At 35.5% G+C, this 24,533-nt stretch overlaps 1 protein-coding gene across 3 annotated transcripts in view; it reads left to right on the forward strand.

The window, feature by feature from the left end:
- Nucleotides 1–8,259: 8,259 nt before the first annotated feature.
- The window catches only part of pcdh11 (protocadherin 11), a 297,576-nt gene continuing 281,302 nt past the window's right edge, over nt 8,260–24,533 (forward strand). The window contains exon 1 of one of the 3 annotated variants that reach the window (XM_041220260.1): nt 8,260–9,082. The gene's annotated coding sequence lies outside the window, so the exon portion shown is untranslated. The remainder of the gene's footprint in view (nt 9,083–24,533) is intronic. The other 2 variants (XM_041220261.1, XM_041220262.1) reach the window with 2 other exon arrangements.

The following is a 24,533-nucleotide window of genomic DNA, read 5'->3' on the forward strand; positions in this document are numbered from 1 at the left end:
CTTTTTTTTTTTTTACTCTGGCAAAAGCTCCAGGGTAAATGAATAAATGTTAAGAAATGTAATCTGGGGTCTCCTGAGTGGTGCATTCAGTAAAGTGCCCTATAGCCAGGAGGTCGTTGGTTCAGGTCCAGGCCACTCCATTGCCAGCCGTGGACGGGAGTTCCCAGGGGGCAGTTGGCCGAGCGCCGCCCGGGATTGGCCAGGGTGTCCTCGGCTCACCGCGCACCAGTGACCCCTGTAGACTGGCCGGGTGCCTGCAGGCCTGCCTGTAAGCCTGTATCTCCAATGCTGTGGCTCTGAGGTAGCTGCATGGCAGGCCTGCAGAGTGAAAAGACTGCTGACAACACACACTTTGGAGGATGCGTGTGTTCTTCTTGGTCTCTCCTGCGTCAGTGTAGGGGTTGCAGGGGTGAGCCAGGCTTAAAATTGGGCATTTCAAATTGGGGAGAAAATGGGTTAAAAAAACAACTGGTTGATTTATGTCTTTTAATGTGTGATTAAAAAAAAGAAATAAAAAGTCTGCAATATGTTTAAAAAAATATCAATGCAACACGGACAACAGGGAGTTCTTGTTACCTGCTGGCTGGTTACCCAGCTGTTTACGAAAATCCAGAACAAATTTAAATAAAAAACAACAATGACAAATATTACAGCTCACAATATGCTTTACATTTCTCTGTACATTGATGTCTCAGGGTGCAATAAGATTTGTCAAGGAGAAAAAAAAAAATTATGAGCTAATGAAAGTTTTAAGATACAAAATAGAAGTTCTAATATCCTGTGGAAATAAAAGTGTGGAAGGTCTGCTAAATTGTTAGGCAGGGATTGAGGCCATGGGAAATGACACAAAAGTTACAGGGAAGATGATTTACAAAACAATCCCTAAGAGGGCAGGCTAATCTTGTTTTAGCAGTGGATCCCGAATACGATTACCGACTGTGTCCAGCTCACTCCTATCATGCACATGGATCCCGCATTTATGCTTCTCCACTCACAGATATCCTTCTTTATGCCATCTGACTTTGCTGCAGTTTTCCTTTGCAAATTCCATAAAGGAATTAGAAGCAGTAATCACTGAGGAAGTCACATATTCCTCCAAAAGCATTTAAACAAAGTGTCAACGCATCACATTTAATCAGGGCTTCCCGTGGCTTCCCTGTTTAAACGTTTGCTGTGGTATTCCTTGGTAAAAACACTGAAAAGTGTTTTAAATTATATAGAGGGAGACATCTCATTGGCTAACAAGTGCTCCAACCTGTGCAAATATGTCACCATACATACCAGCACAGCTTGTATGGGTGTTCAAATATGGTCCAAAATGTCTAGGCATTGGCTGTTCAATGGCAAAAGGGCAACACCCCTAGACTTGCGGATATTGGAGCATATCTGAACAACCTTTTGTAAAAGCATGGAGATGTTTACAATTTTAAAAAGTTAACAATGGTACTGTAAATACATACTGTAGTATTAGCATGGGAAAAGTCTCCCATTTACTGTGTGAAAAATCCTCATATTTATAAACCCAAATCTAAATAACAATCTATCTACATTTTAGTGCGGTGTGGAACCATACAGGTTGTGAAAGTAATGACACAAGCATAGCATTAACATGCTTGAATGTCATCTATGACAAATTTGTATGTCATAAATAAATTTAGGCTTCTAAAATAGTGAAGCAAACTAAACCTTGCATCAACACCCTGTGTGTAGCGTCTGACAATGAATGCCATTTATGCTTGCCGTTTTCATTATTATTATTATTATTATTATTATTATTATTATTATTATTATTATTATTATTATTATTATTAAATGTGATGCCAAAAGTGGCATTGTTAAGGTTTTCTCAGGACCTACAATTTGTGTGATGTAACAACCAAACAATTGTATAGACTTTTGTAATCTTAAGTAGCTTATTTGTTAAAATTCTAAAAGTCAATAATGATAAAAAACAAAGTTATGCTGTTCAATATTAGGTTTAGCCCAGAGCAGAACTGGTAAAACATATGGTAAATAAAAGTCCTTACAACTCCATGTGCAAAGATCTGTGACTGTACTCCTGGGTTTCATAAATTTTAAGGATACGGTGTCTGCTCAAACATTTAAAATAAAAAAAAAAAAGCCAGCCGGGTTACTGCTTTAGCTCATCAGTCAAGGAGTGCAAACGCGCTCTATAATTAAGTACCAGTTTACTGCAGATATTCGAACTCAATAAATGTAAATGCAGCTCACTAAGACGCGTACCCTGCTGTCCAGCTGCTGTATATTTGTGTCTTGTGACTGCCCCATAGCGGCACAGATGACTATAAGGATGCACACTCGCCCTAGGGGCTATTGTTTACTGCCTGCTGATAGCAGTAGAAATCTACACATTAAATAATACGGGTACCGACGTTGCTTTCCTTTAACTGTAATTGAATGATAGCCGCTTGTTTAAAGATAAGAAAATCGATTAACTTGCTTAAGAGCAAGATGCAGGTTTAACCTATATGATACGCTATATGTGTATTGTTGTGAAGAAGCTTGTACGAATTTACATAATTTAAAAAGAAACGTGTTTTACTGTGTTTTCGCCTCGTAATATTTTCTGCACCTCAAAACGAAAAGTTACATGTGGGGAAATGTTAGATACACAAATAAAATCGAAGGTTTTAACAATTGTAATGGGGGGAAAAAAAATGAAATGACGTGTATTTATTTATTTATTTTTATTATTATTATTATTATTATTATTATTATTATTATTATTATTATTATTATTATTATTATTTATTATTATTGAGTGTATTTGTAAATAAATTATACAAATAATTCTGGCTATGACTTTGCTACTTAAACATAAGTGGTGTGTTTGAATGCTCACTATTTCTAACAAATATAAAGCTGTGTACATTAACATTTTCAAGAAATACAATAAAAGAGTACTGAAGTGTCGGTCTTGGAGAAAATGTAAGCTGATATTCTGCATCTTAATCGTAATGCTCATACACTGAAATAGAAAAGTAGAAGAATAGATTATAATTACTAGCATGGCCATTAATACTTCTGTTTTTGTAACACAGAAAATTCAACATAATTTCCACTAGCAGTTATAAATGATTAAACTCAGCTTTATGAATCAGTGGCAATTACTGGTATGAAATAAGTTGACTTTAACCACCATACATGAACAGCATCAGCGATCAAACAGTTAGTTAATGAACGAGGAATGCTAATCAATCACATGACTTAGAGTCCTCAATTTTACAAGTAGATATTGTCTGTTCATTAAAGGTGCATTATGCTTTAAAACTATGTTGTTCTTGCAAGACAAGCTATTGACAGTCTTTTAATAAAAACAAACAGTATATTCGTTATTGACAATTAGAGCTATGTTACAAGTTCATTAAGGAATATACATGAAGAAGCTGGTCCATTTTTATTTATTTAATAGATTTTAACTCATGTATTAACTAAGTGTGTAAAGTAGGCAAATAATTTATATCCAACCCTAAAAGTATTATTAATATATTATGAATAAGCATTTATTTACATACAGCTCTCTTGCCCATCTTCAATGCATCAGTTTAAACTCTGGCTAGACTGGAGAGAATATTGAGGAGACCATATTCTTGTCTTCTGGGCAAATATGATGCTAAGCTGCTACTAGTCCATTTACAGTACATAAAGAAAGAGAGAGCAATAAAGAATATTGTATAGGGTGCTGTATGATAGCTGATGTCCACCACTCAGAACGGCTACTTTGATACAGTATTCTAAACTTTGTCATGTAATAGACAGATAAAAAAAGGTAAATAAATGGCATAGCGAATGTTATTGTGATGTGATTTCCTTCTGATTGTCCTTTGATAAACACACACAAATGGGTTCACCTTTATAAAAAATACATTTTAAAGTTTACTCCATAGTCCAAGTTTCAAATTGATATATCTGCAGTATGCTTAAATGCCAAAATCTGCATTCAAATGTAGTTTTATTGCAACTTGCAATGTTATAAAATTTGAAAGTACTGTATTTTAAGCCCTTCTTTGAAAAAGTTTCACATACAGTTGAAAAAGCTTATGCATAATTAAGAAATGTGACATACAGTATAGAAAAAAAAAATAAACAAATAGATTAAAAGCTTTAAACAATGACGGCAGAATGATTATATGAAAAAAAAAAATCTATTATTTTTAGAGGAAGCCCTCTAAAGAGAGTATGCATTATGTAAATAGGGAATAATTACAGTACTAGGACTTGTGCTGTTAGGATATAGGAAATACTATAATGATCTATGGCATATAATTAAATTATTAAATAGATTAAAATGTAACTGGAATTACATTTCGAAATTTAAGAAAAAGTTTCAATTCAAATATCTTGTAAGACAAATAAAAATATCTTTCATGTTCTTTTTGTATCAAACCCCAAATGTTAGAAAGACAAGCTAATTAGAAAGTTCTGTTACATTGTGTAGACAATCCATTATAGTACTATAAAGCTTTTGATGCTAAAAAAATAAATATCTGCAAATTGAATAGAAAAGCTACAATCAAATTATTCAGCAACACATCAATGTTGGCAGTGTACTGTATATGAAGCTTTACTTTAAATCAATAAAATACTACCTTGTCCCAGGAAATGTGCACCTGGACAAGTGATTGCAGCTCACAGTACAGTACATGGAAACCGAATAGGAAGAGAATGAAACTAAAAACCATTCAAATGGAAAAGAGCCTTTAACCTCTAGCGAGTCCAGCCCCACACCTTAAACCAAACAGTACATATTGTAAAACAGAAACAGAAAAACTGTGCTTAAACTGTATCCCTGGAACTTCTCCACTGACCACCGCACAGCTGTGCCATGCTGATAAGCCTTAAAGGGTGAACATCCTGCCCAGGCTGCTGTTCACAGCACCTCAAGTATAGCATCAACATGCATACTTGCAGAATATGCATTTCCTATCAGCAACATAGTACATGTCATTAGCCATAATTTAATAGCATATCTGGTCCATGAACCCTGGTTGGATCTACTGGTAACATGTCCTATTATAATGTATTGTTAAATGGTACCATTAATAATCATTCACAACCTGACTTCAGAATCTTAAAAGACATGCAAAACTCAAGCAATGGTGTTTAATTATAAAGAAACCCATTAATATCAGCAGGTTGTGCCCCATAAGGTTTTAGATTTTTTTTTTTTTACATATTTAAATAAGCAAATTATAATTATCTTGTTATGTTTCATTCCCTTGCAGGTCACATCTAATAGCAGGACCATGCTTGTTTAAGCATAGCCGCACAATTACATTTATTTTGTACTAAAATACTGTTACTTGGTGTCTGCTTTCCCACTTCTTCTTGTGTTTTCCTTTCTGTGCCCTCTACTTCATTAAGGTAGGTGGTCTTTCCCATTTCTTTTCATTCTGTACAGGCCGTTTGAACTGCAGATACAAAACCTTTCTCCCTTCGTTGAAGCCTCCTTACCACCCAAACCCTAAACAGGCATTCAGCTGTTGCTGCCTAGAGCAGAATGGTGGTATGGATGTTATATGCAAGATTGTAGCACAGGCAAACAAAGCATGAATGTAAACAAATAGAAAACATATTTCCAAAAATACATGATGGTTAGAGACACATAGAATGGGGGAGATAATAAAATTAAATGATTCAGATTAATATGGTATAATGTATTTATGTGCAGAGTGTTAAGCTTGTGTCCTTGCACCAACTTCAGGGAACATAAACAAACTGAAAAGCCAACAATGTCTGGGTTCTAATGATGTACACTACACAAAATAGTGAATTTGCTTTGGAAGAATCCAGGACACAGTCACCCAGGGCATTACTTTATTATTCAACATGATATTGAGGCACTGCAGCTTTAATTATGCTATATAGAAGTGCTGCTTTCTTTTAATTCCCTTGCCCGAGCCACCTCAACTCCACACTGTTTTTATAATTGTGGTACTGCAGGTTTGCTTGAGTGGTTTTCTCAGCTCTGCTGAACATGAAACAGCCTTTAAACAGTTCACTGTGATCTCATTATAGGGCTCTCTGTAATAAAAACTATTTCTGACACAAGGCTAATATACCTTAATGTCTGCTTCGCTAAAATAACACTGTGTAACAATTTTTTTTTTTTTTTTTTGTTCCTGGGTAGTAAGTGTTATTTCTTAATTGCTTTTGCCTCAAAAGTATAGAAAATGGGTATTATTCCCCACAAACTTTGCTTTTGTGACCAGGACAGTGATATTTCAAAATATCACTATTTCCAATGGGAAAATGGGAAAATGTGTGTCTTTTCGTTCACATAAAGTCAGAAAAAAACAACATATGAATCCAAATTAACATGTATTTATACTAAAGTAACACAAAGATGACTACAAAAGATTTAGAAGTGAGGTTTTTTTTCGAGATTTACAATTATACTGTATTTACAGTATAATTGTAAATCTCGAAAAACTACTCACTTCTAAATAATAGCCATTTTCTATACTTTTGAGGCATAAGCAATTAGGAAATAACACTTACTACCCAGGAACAAAAATTGTGTTACATAGTGTAATCATCATTGTGACATGCATGTCACTGTGATTGCTGTGCTTTGTTGCATTTGAGTATGGGGGTATTAGTATTGTATTTCCAAACAAGTTTCATACTGAAGGGTGGTGGTGGTGGGGTGGTTTTCCCGGAACAATTAGGCCTTTAGTTAACGAGGCCGCTTTTAATGAACAGTCTCGTCTTAAGTCTAACCACCACCATTATCGAATGCTCTAACCTTTTCAAAAATGTATAAGTGGTTTCTTAGAAAGTTCATTTTGAGATGGGCAAAATAGTTGCTTAAATTATTCACAAGGCATTTTTTTTTTTTTTTTAATGTTGCCTTCCAGGCTTCCATTGCATTTCCATAACATGCATCGAAGAGGTTCTTCAGTGACACATCAATAAAGGATACACAATGATCCAACATTTCAATGTTTTAGTCTTATTAACAAAATGTCTTTAAAGAAAAATAAATAAATAAATAACATGTAAAATTGTGACTGTTGTGATGGAAGCTGCAGGATAGCCGAATGAGACGAAGAGATTGATTACATTTGGTAACTTTCCACAAAGCCCAGACAGATACAGCATTTTAAAAGATTGTATTTAGCGTATTATCTAGTTTGAATATATTCATTTAGTTTAATTTCAGTTGCTCTTACCTTTGAGAAAAACACTGTTGGCCACACTCTTGACCACATCAAAAAGTATGCGCTACAAATTCAGTGTGTTTATATATTTCTTTCTGCAATATTAGTTGAACTTCTAGTCCTGAATCCAATGTGTAAAGTAACAGGTTTTAAAGAAATCATTGTACTTTGCTTATTACGCTTCAGCACAGTTCTGTTGTCCCTTACCATGGTTTAAATCAATTGTGTATATCTAATGTTTTTCATAACTTCCAAACATCATTACAAAATAGCACTATAGAACATCTCTCTCCTCCATGTTGGTCTACAGTTACATTAACACGGTTCTTGCTTCATATTCTGCAGCAGGGAACTGTTTTGTTTTCACACTAAATTTACAATCAATTAAAATGACATTTTATAAACTATCTAATGCAACCAGTAATTGCTGGTATTTCTAACAATTCTTTATAACAACTACACATAAGGCATCATTTTATTATCTTGAAACAGGATGATCATCAGTTGATTTATTGCAATAGACATTTCTACACAATAAGCAGTACCCCATTAAGACATAAATATCCTTTCTGCTTTAACCAACTATATATTCAATAACTATATTTCTAGTTCTCTCTTTTTTAAATTGGTTAGTTGTACACCTTTTTTATTAGACTTTTGAAACCTATTTACTATTTTAACTATTTTTAAAGAATATGGACAGGCAGGTAGACAGACAGGTTCTAGTTCGACAACAGAACACAAATAGAGCAATCAAACAAACACTGCCGCTCTGGATGAAAAAGCACACATATAATACCTGTCTGACAAGATAATTAAAGCTAATACCAGTCTTTACATGAAGTATGATTCAAATAAAGCATTTTTTCTTAATTTACAGCAAAGCCGCCTTTGATCTGTAACCGCGATAGAAAGTATCCCTCTTTCACAACTACAACAGCATTTAGCAAAGCGAACACTGCCCCCTCTCACTCACACACGCACCAAGATGCCTGTATACGGAGTCTCAAGTCATTGGATGCTCCACAGAGAAGTGCGCTGCCGCCTTGCACAAGTCAGTGTGACTTTAAAGAAAAACTGTAATTTGTATTCTGTCCTAGGCCCCGCCTTCCTCGATGATGTCAGCAGGCGGAGGACTGCTCGGCAGTACTAATGGGCTGAGTTGATCTAACACAACTGAGACGGCTTGAGCTTTTACACACAGAAGGGGACAGCGTAACACTTCATTCAGCAACTTCTGAGTGCTGCTGCAGCACTGTGCTGTAACCGGGATCGTATTTACTAACTATTGTTAGTGTTCATTAAAGAAAGCAATGCTGAAATACCCACTGCAGAAAACAGCACATTAAAAGAAATTAAAATAAATAAATAAATAAATAAATAAAAAGGTTTGACTGACTGCACTACTGCGTGCATCTAAATTGTGGATCTGCTAAAAAAAAAAAAAAAATGAACCCGTTATAAAGAAAACTTTGTGAGACCAAAAAAGGACAACAAGAACATATTTTTAATAACTTGGACTAAAAAGGAAAATTCTCACTTGAAGCCCTGACCTAACTCATACAGCGAAGCGCCTTGGAACACCAGTCATTTTGTACTTGGAATCGCACTGCAGCTTGCACGGGCTAACACAGAATTAAAAGGAATTACTGTATTCTGTTTCTTAACGTGCATTTTCTTCAGAATAATTTGAACCTTGGACTTCTTAAGAAATGGACTGTTGACAGTAGTTGGATTTCATTGTATGTTTTTTTTTTTTTTTTTTTTTTTTTTTTTGAGAGTGGAACACCATAAATATCCTACTTCTGTCTAGCATGGAACAACATCTCTATGCACTGATGTCATTACGTGTTGGGGTTTGCAAGTAAATTGGCACATTTAGCCCAGAGGAATTTGAGGTAAGAAAAATCTCATTTAATCATTTTACAGTATAAGCATTATTTTATTTTTGTATTTAGTTATCATTCATACCAATTAGATGTGTTAACACACAGCAATGCAAACAACTTTATACGTGTAACGCTTATTGGAATGTAGTTATAAGATATAGATTTATAGGCTACATATTGAAAACAATGAACACACACACACACACACACACACACACACACACACACACACACACACACACACACACACACACACACATATGTGTGTGTGTGTTCATTGTTTCAAATATGTTAATTATTTAGCTGGTTTCAGTGATGCAAAACTTTTGGCCATTAGCAGTATTTCTTCCAAAATGTGTTTTAGATATGTGTGATTTTTATCTAGTTGATGAACAAAAATGTAACCAATATAAGAAGAAAAACAATGTATAGGTTAATTGTTCGGTACATGTTCATAACACGAAGTCCTAGCTGTGCCTTAATGCTTTGTATGTTATGGAATATTGTACAATTCTTAAACATCAAATAGAAAAAAGAATGAAAAAATCCCAAGTGACAAGTTATATAGCTACTGGTGCTTGCCTTGCGAGAGTATTAACGCCAGTGGAGGCAACAACCAGCAGAAAAACCCGGGGCTAACAGCGTTTTTTAAATGTCACGTTCATGTGCACATTGGGTTTTAACGGTGCAGGAACGTCAACAAGGCGCTGTTGTATGTACAATTAAGCTCCTCTAAAAAAAATCTTGTAAAAATGTATTTTTCAGTATAAATCTCTAACATTTTTCTACAAAATGCTATTAACCCTATTGAGTAAATTAACATCATAACAGGAGTTGGAGTAGGTTTCTGAAAAAAAAGACATTTGGTACAAAAGCCTATATAGATGCATCTGTCCATTCTGTTATGAAGAAGCCTGCATTGAGAATTGCTTTTTTTTTTTTTTTTAAGCCTAAAGCAATCCGCGGGCAAGGCTTAACATCTGCAACGTCATATAGAACGAATGTGAAATGTTTATTAAAAAAACAAACAAACAAAAAATAAATAAATAAACAAACAAAACAACAAACAACAACAACAACAAAAAAAAAAAAAAAAAAAACACTTGTTGGGTTAAAAGCAAATAAAGCGAACGCAGCCTAAAATCCTTTCAAAACGCGGGTTACTTAATGCCGTACAGAACTTCAGCGCTGTGAATCTCTTGAGCTACAAATCATAAAGGTACAAAACATGAATGGTAATGACTCGCCCAAATTCTGGGAATACGGGTTTGGGAAAACGTGATCTAAACCAAGTGTTTTTACCGATCATGTTTGAAACAATTATATTTATATACTTTACATTTTAAAATAGACTAATTATTATTATTGGTTATGTTTGACATTTGAATTTACTGGCTTATTTATCAGTATGTCTTATCAGTATGTCGTTTTGTAAACCCATAATAAATGGGAAGACGGCAGACGCACAGGCAAAAAGACTGCGCGTATTCAGAGATACATCTTCACGAAGACTGTATAATAGACCGCGAACTGTATATATATATATATATATATATATATATATATATATATATATATATATATATATATATATATATATATATATATATATATTATTGAAAATTTTCACTGTTGTTAATAACTTTTAAAAGTTTAAAAGACTATATTTTTGTAAAGTTAAACGATTGGGAATATTTCATTAAGATGGAAATAACATATTAAATAAAATGGCTGAAAGTGTAAATGCAATTGTTTAACTGAAAAGAGTGGAACCTGTCAGAATGTTCCCCGTTCCCAATACAGGCTCCTCCACTATCGTTGAAAAAGTGAGCATCTGGAAGCCCAGTCGTTGCTTGTGTTGCATTTCGCTTTCAGATACATCAGGTTGTTGTCGGAAACCATATATATATTCCCATCACAATCGTGTGTGCTCATGTAATTCGACCACACTTGAGTGACTTGAAATACTGTACTTCAGTGGAAGGGTCAGCAAAGGTGAGATTTGTTTATTCTTTAATGTAACCTGAGAACTATGTCTTGGTACAGGCAGCAGTGCGATTTTTAATGTGTGTTAACTTTGACACTGGGGGAGAAGCCATTTAGTCTATCTGGGGATAATTTAATATTTTAGTATTTTCAAATTAAACATAATTCACAAAAAAAAAAAAAAAAAAAAAAAAAAAACAAAAAAAAAAAACAACAAACAAACAAACAAAAAAACCTTTTAAAACCAGTAACGATTACCCTCAAATCACTTGTGAGGTTTCATTTATTTATTTATTTGTTTGTTTGTTTTGTATATCTGCCTACAGTATGCCTACTGTATATCAAAAAAACAATCAGCTGTAGTATTGCAGAAGCTAAATAATTTGGTCAGTTTCAAGTATACTGATCAGGCTATCTACTGATCCTTTCATGTACTTAAATAGAATTTTTTTTTTATAGCATTTGTATACAGAATACACAAAGAGCTCATGAAGTAGATAACTACATTGCTAAGAGATGACAGCATGCACCTTATCGCTGTGTATTGGTTTCCAAAAAGCACATGCATGCATTGATCATGTTGCTGATAATACCACAAGCAGTATTTATAAGGCATTAGCAGATCAAATACTTTACTTCTACCAGCATGTTTACATAGCACCAGGGACAGTGTGATGATGGGGAAATATAATTAAAAACATGTGATAATTTAATTATTTAAAGGAACTGATCACAGCATTACTATACCTAAGTCTCTTCTTGTTAGTAGTATGTTTATTTTTTTTTTTTAAATAAATCTATTGCAACTAGATTTCTGTACTTGCAATAGTCAACAAAAGGCTAATAAAGCAGTATTAGCTCTATCTATCTATCCATCCATCCATCCATCCATCCATACAAGTAGTGTCCTATCTTTAAGGCAATGTATTTGCCTCTCATAAACCTGCTTGTGTGTGTGGTAAGCTATTTAAATAGCCTACTTTAATTGTTTTTTCATTTGTTTATTTTTGATGTAGTGTGATTTGAGTGTTCTTATGAACAATATCTTTTTTTTTTTATTTTGCACTATTCATTTGATCCTCACCACCTCTTTCTTTATACAGAATAATCATTTCAGCCATAATGATAATGATAATGATGATAATAATTATAAAGATGCATACCAAAACTCTCCTTATACTTAAAATGATCAGTTTAATGTGGCTAATGACCAGCCGTATTTGTTTTGTATATGTGTTATTTTCAGTACTTTAATTTTGTGCATTGAAGCAATGTCAAAAAAAAAGCAATACCAAAAACTCAAACAAGTAAGCTTGGAAGCTACTTTTGTTGTACTCCATGCATCAGACCTATATCAGTATGGTGGTGTTTTGTGACGGTAGATGAAAATGGCTTAAAAATGTGGTAACAAAAAACTAAGCTGAAATTCACCTCACGGTTATATAAATGGGAAAGCGCACTTCTGTTAAACCTCTTCCCTTTCATGAACTGCCTGTTTTGAAACAGAATTCAGCAAGTGGCTTTAGGCTCTGAAGAAAATGTAGTTTTCCATTTAAGTGTTTTATCGGAGGAGGCGTTCATCAGTCTTTAGGGCTTATATCTGGCTAAGATAATTAGAAAATAAAATATCTTGTTTTTGTAATGTTTTTTTTTCATCTTGCCTTCTAAAGCATTTTTTTTTAAAAGTCCCGCCCCCCCCCCCCCCCCCCCCCTTACTTGTATAGCTTGCCATAGATGCAGGGATAATTTAAATTCAGTGGAACACTGTCTCCATGGATTGGTTTCATACATCACAGCTCTCACAGAATGGAGATCAAAGATATGAACGAGAAGTCTTTTACATAGTGTATATGCCACATCAATCTAGGTTATATAAAACTGGCGGCACAGTTATGAGGCACAATCATTCCTGTTCTCTGAATGTGTAAGATATTTCTATTAAAGAGAATAGAGGGTTGGGGAGGAGCCGGGGGAAGAGGGCAGAGATCCGCTATGCAGGTGAGATTGAGAAATCAGTTTGTGACTTCTCTGTAGAAACAGCGCCATATGGAATAACAGATTTGGACCATAGAGGGAAGAACACTTCTTTTTTTCAGAGATGCCCCAGGGTAGCTTAGCTTCAAAAGACAACTGTTTTTAACAATGTGTTTATTGTCTGATATGTTACCAAGTGAAAAACAGAGAAGCCTTCAAACAATTGATTGTGCTTTCTGTAAAAAAAAACAGCTAATATTCTGGCTATTGCTGGGTGTCAGAAAAGGTGCATGTGGGTGTGTGGTTGAGTTCTAGTCTTTTGATAACCTCCACGGTGAGTCTTGTCTTATAATGCTCTATCAGAAATCTTAGTTTATTTACTTGAAAAATGTTTTATTCTAGCTGCGCCTCACCGCTGGTATGTGTGCTCACTGAAGACCTGGATTGAGTGGTCTTCAAAGGTGTGCTTTGGCAGCCATTTCGTCTTTGGTTGTATCAGCGTTCTATCTTTGGCACAGGCTTTATTTATCATATGGAATGAAATGGTCTTCCTGATAGAATGTGTTGCATTTAAGAATCATAACAAAGCTGTTTTAACCAATACTGTTTAGCTTTTGTTTAGCTATGTATATAACATTACTTTACATAATATATTGTTTTTAATTTGTTGAGTATGGTATTTATATTTGAAAAAAACAAACTCCTCTATTTGCTTGGGATGTGGAGAGACACTTAAATTGCATTTGATGTGATCTAAGCAAATATATTATGTAAATATCATACTGTACCTGTTAGGTGTTGGATTTGTTACTAGTAAATGCTGTTGCAGTACAGTGACGGCACTGGAAAGGAAAGCCGCCTTTGTAGCTACAGTGCAGTTAAGCCTGAGGCAGCCACACAGTAAACTTCTACAAGAAGTGTGGTCAGTGTGCCTCAGCCCTGCCCTCTAGGAAATGAAGCGGTACTACACTTATCAATTGATATCCACTACTGAGGGGGTCTTTGGTATGCCTGGCAACAAAGTTGGGCTAATGTTGTGTTGTGGAAACAATCCACAAGATCTTCAGTTAGACATCAATAAAACTAAGTTGGTAACATACCCAAAGGGAATTGACTCACAATGCTTATATCAATTTATTAAGGTACACATTCTCCTGTTTAAACCAGTTTGGGCTTTTAAAGAGCTAAACTGTAGGCACGGTTGACCCTCCGGTCATTCCTGATTCACAGCACAGCACTTTTGCTTGCAGCTGATAACTAATAATATTATTAATTAATACTGATTAACATAAATTGGTCCTTTTTGTACTACAGTGTTACCAGTTTCTCTCCACTCTGAAGGAAAACACATTAATTTAAAATCCATATCTACTATGACAAAGCTGATTTAAAACAAATAAAATAAAATAATAATTTAATAAATTTGCAAACCTACCGGAAAAGCTTATATACCAACAGCAGTTATTATTAATAATCCAAAGGAGGAGGAAAAAACTGACAAACAATATTTATTCATTTTAGTTTAAATTGAACCCCCCCCCCCTTAAATCTTTAGTAACATGAAATATAACTATATCAATATTGTTAGGGATGGTGACAGAACAACCTTTATTCTATCCCCTCTCCTGGCTGCATAAATTCTTCCTGTGGACCAATAATTCGAATGAATTTTAAGCCACCAGTCTAGTATATTTTCAATTACTTTTGCAAAAATCCCAAAGCAGCACACACTGCTTTACAGTCTTTATTCATCATTGAAGTACTTTGGTTCACACTGATAAGTTCATGGAAACTGCTCCGTGTACCATTGTCTTTTTCACAGATTTAAGAAGAATCATCCACCTGTCTTTCCTGATGGATCAGTAAGGAAACTGCAAGGTGGTAGATTCTAAACAGGAATTAATGTATCAGTTTTAGTGGGCCTTTCTGTCAGGCTGCCCAGGATCTCCCTTGTTGCTTCAAAGTCGGCATGCACTTGAAGTGCTTAGACACGGGGGTATATTTACATCCCCCTGCTATGAATCCCATGCAACTGACATCCACTCTCTTGGCTAATTGCCTTGTCTCTCTGTGACTCTCTGTAAAGAGATTATAATTTACCCTGCTCTGGAATTGCAGTTTGAATCCTTTTCAGTCCTTGCTTGCCTTGCTCAAATGCAGAAGGTCATGAGTTCCCCTTCCACAGCAATATCCCAGATTAACAATGACTATTTTTTTTTTTTTTTTGTATTGCCTTTTTTTTTTGCCGGTAATGATGTCATACATAATACAGTTTTATTGGTGGAAACATGCACTGCACTATAATATGCTTTTTTCTCGCTTTATCCAAAATTAACAAGCACTGTTCCTGGCATTGCAGGAGCTCAGAATGGGTGCCTTTCTATTTTTCTGTAATTTATGGCATTTTTCAATGCTTGCGAAAAATAACTTTGGTGATAGAAACCCCTGATATCATATTTCTTATCTGAGGTCAAATGTGCCAAAATCCACAGAGCTTGGTATCATTTCTGTTTAGTTCCTCTCTTAAATTTTTGAATCCTGTTAAAAAAAAGGTCGATTTCTAGCTATTAACTTGAGTTGCCGCACTGTCTGAGCTTTGGAGGTTTGGTTTTTGTTTCACATCACTGATCTGTGATTTATTTTTAGTCTTTTTTTTCAGTGAGCTGAGGCTGTGAAGTGGAAATCACATGTTGTTTTTTTTTGGTTTGTTTTTTTTTAGTTTCAAATGGATGTTCACTCATTTTCAAGTGGACAAAATTTTTTTTTTTTTTTCTTTTAATAAATGAGCTATGCAACACATACTTTTTAATTATATCCTATGCAAACAAAGGGCCGGACCAAATCAAACCCTGATCACTCTTGTTTATGCGATAATATCGCTAGTATCCATATCGCATTTTCTTTATCCCGAAATCAATATTAGCCATTTCCAATCCGCGAAAGGGTCAGAGAGAAGTTTCGCAGGAGTAGGAGGGACTGCCGAAAGCAAAGTCAAAACAGCTGTTGACCAATCCCAAGCCAGTATTTGTGACATTTTTAAGGAGTGGAAACAAGGTGGCAACATGCAAAAAGGCAGACGAAGACAGCCAAGGTAGGAAAATAAATAAATAAGTCTGTATTGTACTATTGTTTTGTTTGAATATCAGTTAATGCTATTACATACAACTACTAGGACTAGTATTAATATATAATAATAATAATAATAATAATAATAATAATAATAATAATAATAATAATAATAATAATAATAATACAAAATAACATATCTGCTTTTATTTTTATTGTGTAAAATATTGAAAAATACGGTCATAGAAAAACACACACACACACACACACACACACACACACACACACACACACACACGCGCGCGCGTGCGCGCGCGCGTACACACTTGGCAATTACCTCGTTTCCACGACTTCTGCATGCTTCTGTCACTGTTAAGAAAGCGTGCCACGTTGTTTTCATGATTTTTGTAAAAATCCTTACCGTGCCCTGGCTTGTGTCAGCATCATGCAGTGCCAGCATCCTCACACCCGACTGGCACGGTGCTGCCCAGAGCCCTGTTATATGAGGTCAGAGGAGTGTCTTGAGGCATGTACTGTTTTTTTTTTTTTTTTTTTTTTTCCCCCAAATATTAGGATGTTTAGTGTAATTTTTTTTTACTATTTGCTTAACCCTTAGTGGTCCATTTATTCAGACGATTCAGGTCCACTTTATGTTCACACACGTTTATTTTACACATCCTGTTTAAAAGTTTTTTTTTCACAGTAAAACAGGTTTAAAAGGCACTGCATATCAACAGGGCACTCAGTACGGCATCTCATGCATACTGATACCTGATCACTCGTTTTATCACCAAACTCCTGAATAATGTGATCCAAGGCATTATTTTATTACTTTGAGCCCCATTTTTTCAGCTTCTCTCGGCTCATATCGGTCTCACTCGGCCATTAAAAGGTTTTCTCTGCTTTTTTCTGTAGAAAAAATGACTAGAGACCTGTGCTTGATGTCTTTCGACATTGGACCGGAAAGGAAAATTTGTAATGTCGGACCTGGTCCGACTTAGGACCTCAAAGGGTTAATATGCAATAGCGTTGTACAAGTTCGAAGTTGTCTATAAAATCCGGTCCTGCGAAAGTCTTGTAATGTGATTTATAGATGGAATTGAGTAGGTTTGATCGGGTGATAGCAAACCACTCCCTCTTCTCAAGCCATTTGCAGTCAACAAACGATAGGTGCTTTTTGAAGGGCAGAAAGGGCTTGTTTTGGTTCCGCAAGATGTCGCTTGGAATTTTTCTTGTGTTTTATTACCGCGAATGCTTTCGCGTCCTCGTTCTCTAAGTGCTGTCTTTGATTTGGTTCAGCCCAAAGTCTCTAATGGGTTAATCTCTCTGTTGCAATGACGTTTAATCACAGTGGGCAAACCAACTGCTCTGACTTGTATGACAAGTGCTTCTGTAATCAAAAAGTCACATATTATAGATGTTTTATAGGGATAAGTCTCCAAAGCAATGCGCAAGAATATGCTTTCCTTTCTTAAAGGAATCACAAGCAGTTTCCGTTGATAAGAGTAACTTTGTAGACTTTTCATGCCAAATCAGTGCCATCCTGGCTGCCCATGGTGGCAGTGTTGATCTGTTGATCAGTACATGTATATTTCATTAATACAATATGTTTACGGGAATAATTACACTTTAACATTAGATTTGCATTTAAATAACTGCATTAAACAGCATTACCTAACTGCTCACCAGATTGCAATTTAAGTGCACAGTAACTGCATAATAAATTATATAACTATATTTTAAAAGCAATTTAAGATGGATATATTTGCAATGTACAGTAATTGAAGTTAACTAGAATAACAACTGCACTTATTGGGTTAGTTTGAAAAGCAGTTGTATATAATTACTGGACTCAAATTTACCACAGTTTTCCTGCATTTAAACTGCTGTGTAATGACCTGAGGTATAATATCACCAGTACCGAGGTAATGGTGTTGAAAGGATTCATGCTACGCAGTGCCCCATCATCGTAGAGAGGGAGCCCTTATCACTGACAAGGCCCTTCAAGTATTTGGGAAGCACAGTCACCAATGACTGCGCTCTTGACGTGGAACTGGACAACCACGTCCATAGTGCCTGCTCAGCATTTGGTGGTTTGTGGAAAAGGCTCTGGTCATCCCATGATATCACCTCCCATACTAAGGTAGAAGTTTATTTGGTAGTGGTTATCTCTCTATATGGGTCAGAGACCTGCTCCAACAGTGGCACTTACGTTCTATCCTAAGTATCCACTGAACTGAATGGTTGACCAACGATGAGGTACTGGACAGCGCTGGCATGGTGGACATTGAAATGTCCACCATGAGGCAACACCAGTTGCGATGGGCAGGACACATAATGAGGATGCCAGACGATCGCATTCCAAAGCAGATCATGATAGGTGAACTCTACCAAGGCAGCCGTTCAAAGAGTTGTCCTCTCCTTCATTGGAAAGATACTCTAAAAGATACATTAAAATGATGTAGTTTTCCTATCCCTGGTTGGCAGGAACTAGCCCAGCAGAGGGCCGGCTGGTGAGAAGCTGTGCGCATGGAGCTTGGACGGCTGGATGGGGCTCGGCGCCATCATAACATTCTGAAAAGACAAAGACAACATTCTGCTAGGGTTAAAGAACACTCGTCTGCATACCCCTGTAGCCACTGCGGAATGAACTGTGCTGGTCGGACTGGTTTATTTAGCATTGAACGCTTCTGCATCACAAAGACGCTCTTAAAACCATTAACTCCAAGTCGTTTCGATAGGCAGCTATAGTAGTAATGACCTGCCATGTGCCCATAAAGTGCCTGTTTGAGGAGAAGAGGTGATTTTCTGCAGCACATGTTTAATAATAGACAGGCAGCTTTGTCCATCACATTGTCATGTAAAGTGATCTGTGCTCCTTCATGGCTCTCAGACTCCAGCTTCTGTGAATGAGCAGTTTTTATGCATGGTGGATTAAGTAATTGCTCTGTGGCTGAAAATAGCCTAAAGCATAACAGGAATGTAAACAGCTAAGCTGTCATCAAAAGCCTTTAGTATCTCTGCATAGATGGTCACCAGTACACAGTTAATCACCCTTTTACTCTGGTTTGAAAATATAGACTGGAAAAGCCTCAGCTTTCACCACAAACAGAGGACAAGGCCCAAACAGTATGCTGTATAGTACAGTATGTAAGTGTTAGGTAGAAGCTATGTATTTTTAAAAAAGCACATCGTAATACTATAATTGGTTCATACTGCAGTGCTGCTGTGAAATTAGCCTCTTTTCCACCCTTGAAGTGACTTTTGTAATATTTTATATGTATCTGAGGGCCTGGGACCAGCCCTGTGCTGTGGTTTCCATCACTTAAAAGGTGACTGGCCACTTGTGTTTAAAGGTATGTAATGTAGACTAGAATAAAACTGCCACATGGGTTGTACTTCTGTTGAACCTGCTGAAGACAGCACTTGGCCATTGAAACTCAATGAGCAATAAAGCAAAATGCAGACCACATGCCGGCCAACAGCATGTGATGGGAATAGATAAGCAAATAGATTTCCGTTGTAGCTAGCAACCTGTGATTCCTCTGCTCTCCAATTCAGACACTGAACAGAGTAGCTTTCAACAGTGAGCGTGTGCAGAGGGCTATGTCCAGTTCTGGTCTTGATTAAAGTACAGTCTTAATTAGTTTCCCCGTTTTCTGCTAATAAGTTGTTAGCTATTCTTCCAATGTTAAATGTCTGACTTGCAGCAACAATCCCTATAAAAAATGTAAAACAGCTGTAATTAATGTTAGGAAAATTAACATAGCTGTTGTCATTAGAGTAAAATTTTATTTCTTTTTTTTTTTCTTATAGCTTTTCTGTGGATTTATTTTACTTAAATAAAGTGTACCTTAGACTCATAAAAGACTGTCCGCAGGTTTAATGGGAGGAAAAGGGGGCATTTGGGCAAAAAAATAATGACATCAACAGAAAGTTAAGGTTCTTTTACATTGTACCTTTTAGAATTCAAAGCCATTTCCTATGTCCTGTGAATGCTTCAAGGGTACAAAGTACCTCCAGGCTTGCCTACAACTAATGGCCTTAATATTGAATGTATTTAAAAGCACATCCTCCCTGATTTTAATGATACAATTTTTCCTCTCTCTCCATTCTCTAAAGAAACCCAAAGGGTTCCTTTTGCATTCCAGTAAGATTGTTTTATCCTATTAAACAGCTCATGCGTTACTTAAAATAATCCATGGTGGTGCAGTGGAAAGGTTCTTGTCTAGAATACTGATTTTTCACCTATGAAACTTGTTTTTGCATCTCTCCAACTGTTATTTAACTGAATCTTGCACCATTTCACTAACAATTGAACTTATCCTTGTACTCTGTTTACAATGTGCTGCTGAAGGAAAATTACCTTCTCCCAAAAAGTACTTGCTCTGTAAAGTACTACTTTGAAATATTTTGCTGCAGGGAAAGAGCCACAGAAGTGTGATTGTTCCAAAAAAGAATGCAGTACCATTAAAGAGTAATTTGGTGGATTGAAAGCATTAATCACAGAGCTGACACATAGTTGCATCATGATTTGCTGGTCATTGTCACAACTTCCACCGCAGCCCGATGATGTTTTCCATCATTTGTTATTATAAATTAGTGATGGACATTGGCGACAGTGATAGTTGTGGAGTAAATCATGTGGCATATCTACCACATTTCAGAGCTCAATGACTAAAAATGTAACTGTGCCGATTATTCCACAAATGACTGATCGCCACATGAGGGTTTTTCCATGTTTGTTTGAGACAGTGTACTATTTAAGATATTATTTGAACAGCGGGGCACCTTTCTGTATATTTTTGTTTTATTTTAAATGGTGTAACAGGACACTTGGCATCTTTATAATGGCCAGTTTTACTGGTAGAAGAGACTTGACATCTATTGCATAACTCATTGCCCTGCAGCTATTTGTATTAACAGAATTGGAATCCCATACCAATGATTAAGAATTGTGCCAGGTTGACTCCAGATGGGGGTTGTACCCACAAGCTCTTTATTAAAAAAATTTGCTGCTTACCATTCAATGTTATGCATTAAACTAATATTCAGTTTTCTAATGGTATTTGAAGATTGTGCATCTTAATTTGTATTTAGCTAAAGGTACGTTATTCACAAAAGCCAGTCGTTCTAACATTGCAACCAAGCTTTTTTTGTAAATACGAAAAATCGTTGTAAAAGACAAAATGATTGACAACCGTGGAATTCTATCTCGAAATACATGAATGAACTCATTAAACCCTACAACCACATTAGCACTAAGTGCTGAATCCCATTTTTTTCCCCAAGCTGAGTTATTACATTTGTCCATGTATTTTCATTTCTTTCTTTAATTATTGTTTTTTTTAATTCAACATTACTCGACTAAATTTTAAACTGTTTCAGTTAGCATGTGTTACTTTGTTTTGTGGTGCATAATGTGTTTAAACTAAGTTGGCAATCTGCAGGCCATTTAACACTCTCCCACAGGCAATTAAAGACTGAAAAGGTTGACATTTAAAAAAAAAAAAAAAAAAAAAAAAAAAAAAAAAAACATTTAATTTTTTTTCTAAAATTCAAATTCCAGCCTACTTAATTATGCATTTGTTGAACTTGTATGTGTGCTGTGTTTTTAATATGCAAAGTCTGCTTTGATTATGTATGAGTGTGTTGTTGTGTTTTATATTGTAAAGTGCTTTGAGATGTGCTACATAATAATAATAATAATAATAATAATAATAATAATAATAATAATAATAATAATAATAATAATAATAATAGTACTCTAAATAAAAGTACTCTCCAAACTCATCAAATTCCTTTTTCTGTTACTGTCAAACAAAGACAAGGTGACAGCAGAAATCAGGATAACGGCTCACCGTTTTAAATCATTCAAGAAGAATGAGAAGCTGCACAGTGTAATAGTAAGGTGTAAAGTCCAAAGTTCTTTTAGCTTGTAAATCTGTTTTGTATATAAGGATAACAATTAATATAAAATTGTACAGTTTCACGACATTAACATTAAAAAAAAAAAATTCAACTGTGAGCATTTGTAAATATTTGCATGCTATGACTTTAAATAGCCAACGCCCGGTACACAAAATGTGTGCATAAAGATACTTGATCAAGACCGTACACTACATTATATAAATGTATAAATTTTAAATTAATCCAAAATATTTTTTGCTTACATTAAGTGAATAATACTAATCTTGTGTAGAATCAGATGCAAAGCCTGCAAACCTTTGGAGATCAAAACTTTGACTCGGGGCTATCTCTTTCTAGCTTACGCTTTAAAACCTTGATCTTATTTCACAACGCCTCGTTTGTAGAAATAGACAAATCAATTGCTAGTGGCTCGGGCTTCGAACAATAATCGTAGCATTGCACTGGAGAAGTATAGTGCATTTCTTCTTCTAGAGTCTGTACTGGCTTTTCTCTTTGGTCCCACACACCAAGCCTTTGGGCCGGCAAGGAGTACTGATTCCAGTCATATAGAACTGGAACAGCGCCTTGATGTGTGCTCCGACGGCCTCCTGGTGTTGGTTCAATTAAGTATTTTTTAACTGAATGCAGTCTGCAAACTTTGATGTGTTTAGTGTCTGTGAATTTGAATATTTGTAAGCCACATTTTTCTCATCTCTTCATGTGCGGGAAATGCAAACTTACCAAAGGATTGTACCATGCTGAAGTGGCAATTAGTGATCACTACCATTTTGTCCTCATCGCTGCTGAAGGAAAGTTTTTCACAGTTATGCCTGATGTAAAAAAAAATCAAGTGAATGAAAATCAAGTGATAAATCTTTGTATTTCAATACAACAGACAAAATGTAAACAACAGGATTCAAATACACCGCTTACTCGTCGGAAGCTGAGATGCCGAAATAGCTAAAACGTGGCGTCATTAGCTGCAAGTAGCCTATTGTGTCTAACTTGTACTGTAACCACTATATATCTGCTTCATACTGTTTACATTTTTTATACAGAAAGGATTTTTGCAAACTTTTTTTAGAGAGCTACAATGGGCTATATATAAAAAGCCCTTTATATTATTATTATTATAATCCTATAGAAATAACCTATAGAAAGTCCTATAGTAATTTGGTCAAGTCCTATAGAATATCCTATAGGAATTCTCTAAAACCTTTTTAGTCCTATAGAGTTTCCTGTAGTACTACTGTAGGGAAATCCTTTTGAGTACTATAGGAGGATATTCTTTTTAAAAGAATCCTTTAGGATTTCTCTAAAACCTTTTTAGTCCCATAATGTCCTATAATACCACTATAGGATCCTATAGGATATTTCCGTAAGGGTGTTATTATTATTATTATTATTATTATTATTATTATTATTATTTATTATTATTATTATTATTATTATTATTACTACTACTTGGTAGTAGACCTATCGGTTGTATCACTACTTCTTCACCATATTTCTTGACCAGTTCACAGATGACAGAACACACCATAGATCTTGGCAGGTGCTAGCCACAGTGGGCCACTGAAAAAGAGAGCAGTATAACTGACACTTTGCACCAAAGTGGGGCGTTGTTGAGGTCACATTGGACACGTGTAGTGTCATAACTTCCCTACTGCCACGTGCTTTTAACCCTGGATATCCGGAAACTGGTCAAGTCAAGTGACATTTGAACCAACTGTATGTAGGTCACAGTCTGTTCCCCTAATACTGTCTGCTGGGTCTCCCTGGACTAAACTTTCTAATTATGGCAGCAGGTGTAGTCCAGATTACATACAGACAATGAACAGTGAGGAAAGGCCACTGCACAGATCTACTCTACCACCTGCTCTCTAACAGTTTTTTCTTTTGTTTTTGTTTCAGGCTATAGGAAAGTAATATAGGGTGGTTGGCAGTATAGTACTATATTTTTGTCTTTTGGACTTTTGTCCGTCTGGTCACAAGAAATATGCAGTGAAATTGTATTTAGGGAAAGTGAGACACATACAGGATTTGAGGTATATATATATATATATATATATATATATATATATATATATATATATATATATATATATATATATATATATATATATATATATCAAAACTTACAACAGATTAAAAGTCAGTAAAGTTGGTTTGCACATGTAGTGCCCATATGGACACTGTTACAAGCCTGTTAAAGATTATACAGAACTTGAACTTATGCAAAAAGCAAGAGGTACAGTATGGCTCCAGTAGCTTAGTAAATGTCATCTTAGAAACTGTTCTTCTCCAACCCCTTCCCCCACAAAAAGAACACATCCAAGGGTTACTCTGAAGGAATGAATGTATGAATGAGTGAATGGTTGAATAAATTATCTAATTACACTTGCATCCTCATGCATTGCAAAGCCTCATGTGAACAAAGCGGGCTGATTGTGAGAAATTGTGTTGCTGCTTTGTGGCAATTGCTTCTGTCCATGAGGACTGAGCTGACACAACTAAAATCCTG

Source organism: Polyodon spathula, chromosome 20, assembly GCF_017654505.1.
Source record: "Polyodon spathula isolate WHYD16114869_AA chromosome 20, ASM1765450v1, whole genome shotgun sequence".
Taxonomy (NCBI): Eukaryota; Metazoa; Chordata; class Actinopteri; order Acipenseriformes; family Polyodontidae; genus Polyodon; species Polyodon spathula.